Source organism: Armigeres subalbatus, unplaced genomic scaffold (assembly GCF_024139115.2).
Source record: "Armigeres subalbatus isolate Guangzhou_Male unplaced genomic scaffold, GZ_Asu_2 Contig223, whole genome shotgun sequence".
In the NCBI taxonomy this organism is placed as follows: Eukaryota; Metazoa; Arthropoda; class Insecta; order Diptera; family Culicidae; genus Armigeres; species Armigeres subalbatus.
In genome coordinates, this window is record NW_026942958.1 from 121,495 (window position 1) to 127,191 (window position 5,697).

Consider the following 5,697-nt stretch of genomic DNA (forward strand, 5'->3'; position numbering starts at 1 on the left):
ATTTTCTTAGGCTCATGAGGTAACATGTTACCCTAAAGTTCGGGTTATGTTAGGCTCATTCTCCTTACTGGGAGTAAGGAGAATGAGCCTAACATGACCCGAACTTTAGGGTAACATGTTACCTCATGAGCCTAAGAAAATGATTCACGTTAGGGTAAACCTCGACTAAAATCACGCTATATTGCAACATCGTGTTAGGCGTTTGCTGATTTCAGACGTCTGCGTTAGGTAACATTAGTGTAACCTTACCCTAACGTGAGTCATTAGGCTTTCAGCGATCGTGTACGTACACGCACGTTTCACTCACACTTTTACTCGGTTTGTTTGCAACCACGAGCAGCTGTCACGGCAAAATCAAATGGGATTGTTTGCAACCACGACCCTGCGTTCGTGTTGGTGAGAAATGTCGGCGAGACCCTAATTTTGTGAGCCGATAGAAATCATGTTAATGTAGTGGTGAGCGCATACTTTTTCACTAATACCAATGTCAATCCATCTTTGGTGACAGTTGGATGTAAACATTCCAAGACCAGTGCCAACAGAAATCGCTCGGAGTGTCCGGAGAAGTGGAACGTAGCAGCACAGAAGGAAAAGATCCCGGAGACGGTAGTCTGTTAAAGTGTGATAGTGATGAAGAGGATGAAGACGATTTCGCTGCATTCGACGAGGACATTATCCACAGTGGAAATGGAGATTGAGGCTCGCCCAGAAAAAACATCAAAAATTCATTGTGGTTACCTCCTCGAAGCCACTGCTACCAATCGGATCACCAATCCCATCGGTGGGGCGCGATTCTGCTGTTGCGCCAGGAGTAGGGACAGTAACAGGGACGGCAACAGTAACACAAAAGCAGGAAAACATCGAAATGGAATTCGGTTTGATGGACTTCGGGGCTATACCGGCGGTTGAAAGTGGCGCTGAAATTAGTGAACTAAGCGGAAAGACAACGTTGGCGATGACTGCTGCCAATTATTCCAAATCTTGATAGCAACAGCAAAAATAAGGGTAAAATGTATTATATTACGCCATCCGGGAAGAAATTGCGCACTCCACTACTTTGCATTAATCGCCACGGCATTGACGCTATGGGATATGGAACTGCATATCGATCAGTGTAATTGTAATTTTTATTAGGAACGATAACCGGTTAGTTTACTCTTATTATCGGGTAAAGGAAGTGATATGAAAAACTGAGAAATTAAGAACAGTCCTGCTGATAGCATAACGATTCTGAAGCCGGTGCCAGGAGTAGACGAAGTACCTGTTGCGAATAGTTTAAACCCTTCCGATACTCCAGCACAGGTCGAAATTGTCCCTTTCATCACCGTCACCTGCATTGTTGATCAGTCACTTTCTAAGACCTAGCTGAAAATCTCTGAAAATATAGAAGATTGTGTTTGCTACCACCTGGAAACACAGTAGCCCGCTTTTTCAAATGTGGTATTTTTTAAAAGTATTATGTTTATTTCTAGGATAGCCTACGATCGAGACAGAAAAGAAAACTAGCAGCAGCAGCCAATGTACTCAACAACCCCACCGCCCCAGCGGCATTCCACCCATAAGCAGAGTAATCATTTGGTGAACCACTCGTAACCATCACCCCTAGTACGTTTAACCGGGTAAGCCCCCACATGGCAATACCGGGCTAAGGAGTCCTGATGCCGCCGCAGCCGAAAAGCTATCCATCGCCGTACGTGTCATCGTACAATTCGCAGACCATGATGTAAACGCAACTACCGATGCATCCGGGCAAGCTTAGCCGTCACCACACCATTTGTAGATGAACCCGATATAGCCACCACCAAGTAACAATAGTAGCAGCATATGATGGTCCAGTAGCAGCAGATTTTAATGTCACAGCAGCAAGAAAATCACTACATTACCTATGCAAACATGAACGGAATGATGAATACGGAAATGACCCTACCGCAATCACACTACATGAATCAACAGATGTCACACAATCAGCAACACCTTCAGGTTTCTGACTATCCGACGCAGCAGCAGTAACAACCAAGTGGTCACATGACTCCCTATCAGGTTGCTTTGCCGCTCTCCGGCAGCCCACCGCGGCAGAACGTCCCTCCCCAGCAATGTATACGGCAAGGATGACAAAACCTGGGGATCGTTAGTTCCGAGTGAGTGGTAAGATGAGTACTGCAGTAACGAATGCGTCATCACACACTCCCGGGATGTATTCGTAGGCCGTTTTATCACTCAAAGATGAACTATTGTGATATAAAAAAAGTATTTACTGTCGCATTTGTACAAGGCGTACAATTTGGAGAATTTGAAACGCATGATTTGGACATAATTGGATAGCAATTTGATTGTGAACTATTTGTATGAGGATGGGGGAATTTGAATCAGGTGTTGTTGGCCTCGTAAAACAATTAACCAAATAGCAGAATATTTTGAAAAACTTAGAACGTCTAATTCGAACTCGGTAACTTTTTTCGGGTCGGTCACTAAAAGACTATTCTTTAGAGGCCCAGTCACTTATGACGCTTTTTCAATATAATCCAGGATTTTCTACCTTACATCGTTGAGATATTGATAAAAGAAACTTCTCATTCATGAATCTGGGGGCGATGCCCACGTACCTAACGTCTTACCAACGCTGCGTGTATGTGGTGTTTTTTTTGTTGGGGCGTAGAACCACTGCATCCATGGAGTTGAACTTTTGTGTTTTTGTGTTTCGTGCACGTGGTGTTTAAAGGACGCTGCGTTCACGGGGCTTGGAAAACTGCTACGTGAGCATCGGCCCTTAGTGCTTCTGTGCCCTGTGACCTGCTTGAAAGCTTTTATCGTGGTCGATAGCCCGCTATCACCTTAACATGTGGACAAGTTAGAGGTTGATCAATTTCCCGTATTTATTTTGAAGGTAAGCAAACAAACTAGGTTAAGAAAAACGAAGTCAAAACACATGTTATTTATCGATTTAAAAAATTATTTATTGTAAATATTTTGTTAGAAACATTTTACAGATAAATTTGAATATTTAGCTTTTTTTTGTGTTGCAATTCATGAAAATAACTGTGTTCGTATAACTACACTTGCTCATTTTTCTTCTTTTTTTGAAATTCAATCTTTGACTTCCATTTAAAATATAAAATACATGTATCTGCATTTTTGCTTCGTTAACAGTAATATTAAATGCATTTGTCCATTTGGTTGGAAATGTTTTCTACTGATCTGTTTGTAAGATAATGACATCGGGCCAAAGACTTCAACGACGCCCTCACCGTGTTCATTCGACATAGTTGAAATCAACAATTGCAGAAGAATTCTATAGACAGAGAAAACAATATTTTAAAGAATAGTGTACAGCGCATTGACAAAATGTCCCTACTTGAAGTACCATAATAATATCAAGTCGACCATTAGTTGAAAATCGCTTCTGAAGTTTATATATGATCTGTAAAGATTCATATGTAATGATCTGTAAAGAAAGAAGGAAACAGGGAAATTTCACTTTAAAACCAGCTTCTCCAACAATCAATAGTATGTCCTTTATGATACCTACCTAAACACCTGGTTGGCTACACCGTCGATACACTTATGCCTAGCGTATTGTAGAGCTCCACCATCGACTGTCTTGGGCGATCTTCCTCCAGTCCCAGGTCCGATTCCATCTCATGCAGCCAGCGTGTCCATGGTCTTCCACGAAGTCGCCGGCGTCTATCCGGTTCTCTGGTAAATATTCGCTATTCATTCTTCCAACATTCGCACTAAGTGAGCAGCCCACTGAAGTCTGGGGTATTTAATTTTATTCACAATATTTTATTCTTTGAACACCGCATACAGCTCGTAATTCATGCGTCTGTGTCACACACCAGTTGCTGGTTTTTTACCTAGTATTGTATGCAGCGGTAGCCTAGCGGTAAAATGCGCGGTTATAAAGCAAGACCATGCTGAGGGTGGCTGGGTTCGATTCCCGGTGCCGGTCTAAGCTATTTTCGGTTTGGAAATTGTCTCGACCTCCCTGAGCATAAAAGTATCATCGTGTTTGCCTTATGATATAAGAATGCAAAAGTGGAAACTAGGGGCCCTCCTTAGCCGTGCGGTAAGACGCGCGGCTACAAAGCAAGACCATGCTGAGGGTGGCTGGGTTCGATTCCCGGTGCCAGTTTAGACAATTTTCGGATTGGAAATTGTCTCGACTTCCCTGGGCATAAAAGTATCATCGTGTTAGCCTCATGATATACGAATGCAAAAATGGTAACTTGGCTTAGAAACCTCGCAGTTAATAACTGTGGAAGTGCTTAATGAACACTAAGCTGCGAGGCGGCTCTGTCCCAGTGTGGGGATGTAATGCCAATAATAATAAGAAGAAAAGTGGAAACTTGGCTTAGAAACCTCGCGGTTAATAGCTGTAGGAAGCGCTGAATGGACACTAAGCAGCGAGGCGGCAATGGCCCAGTGGGGGATGTAATGCCAATAAGAAGAAGAAGAAGTAAATTGTATGCAACATTTTTCGCTCGAAAACCCCCAAAACTGTCCGGTCCTTCCCTATTAATGTCCATGCTGTCGAAATTTCAGAAAGGGCCACTGGTATACTTTTCACTTCACCGAAAACGCCATTGTCACAAGCGTTTCACCATGAATTGCTTCTGGAGTTTCATAACACGTTCCACCAGGAATTGCACCAAGATTTTTTCCAGGAGCTCCGCCAATAATTGCTCGAAGAGTTCCAACAGAAATTGCTCCAGGAGATCCACCAAGAATTGATTCAGGAATTTCACAAGGAATTGCTTCAGGAGTTGCAACAGAAATAACTCCAGGAGTTCCACCAGCAATTGCTTCAGGAGTTACAACAGAAATTGCTCCAGGAGTTCCAACACATGTTCCACCAGGAATCGCACCAAGAATTCCTCCAGGAGTTCTGACAAGAATTGCTTCAGGAGTTCCAACAGAAATTGCTCCAGGAGATCCACCAGGCATAGCACCAAGCATTCTTCCAGGAATTCAGGAAGTTCAATAGAAATTATCCACGAGTTCCATCACATGTTTCACCAGAAATTTCTCCAATAGCTCCACCAGAAATTGCTGAAGGAGTTGCAACAGAAACTGCTACAGGAGTTCCAACACACTTTTGACCAGAAATTTCTCCAATTTTCTTCCGGGAATTCCACCAGGAATTGCTTCAAGAGTTCCATCACACAATTCATTAGAAATTTCTCCAGGAGTTCCACCAGGAATTGCTTCAGGAGTTGCAACAGAGATTGCTCCAGGAGTTCAATCACACGTATTAGGGAACTTCCACAAAATACGTAACGCTTAGAGGGGGGAGTTCACCGAAGTGTGAAAATCCATACAAAAATTTTCAATAATTCATACAAAAAGTGTGACATAGGGGGGAGTGGGGGGGGGTCTTTGGAAATGGCAAATTTTGGCGTTACGTAAATAATGGATCTTCCCTTACCAGAAATGGTTTCAGGAGTTCCATAACATGTTCCACCAGAAATTGCTCAAGGAGATCCACCAGGAATTTTAACAAGAATTCCTCCAGGAGTTTCGCCAAGAATTGCTTAAGGAGTTCCACCAGGAATTGCAACAGAAATTACTCCATGAGTCCCATCACACGTTTCACCAGAAATTTCTCCAAGGGTTCCACCAGCAATTGCGTCAGGAGTTGCAGCAGAAATTGCTCCAGGAGTTCTATCACACGTTCCACCAGAAATTGTTCCAGAACTT

The 5,697-nt window shown here is 43.0% G+C and overlaps 2 long non-coding RNA genes across 2 annotated transcripts; one reads left to right on the plus strand and one right to left on the minus strand.

Annotated features, from left to right (window-relative positions):
- Positions 1–522: 522 nt before the first annotated feature.
- Positions 523–1,531, plus strand: LOC134203778 (uncharacterized). The gene is made up of 2 exons (XR_009977701.1): positions 523–1,005; positions 1,473–1,531. It is a non-coding gene; the product is annotated as an uncharacterized LOC134203778 (long non-coding RNA).
- A 137-nt stretch (positions 1,532–1,668) lies between these two features.
- LOC134203777 (uncharacterized) lies at positions 1,669–5,285 on the minus strand. The gene is made up of 3 exons (XR_009977700.1): positions 3,527–5,285; positions 3,353–3,442; positions 1,669–3,289 (listed from the first exon to the last, which is right to left on the minus strand). It is a non-coding gene; the product is annotated as an uncharacterized LOC134203777 (long non-coding RNA).
- Positions 5,286–5,697: the final 412 nt, after the last annotated feature.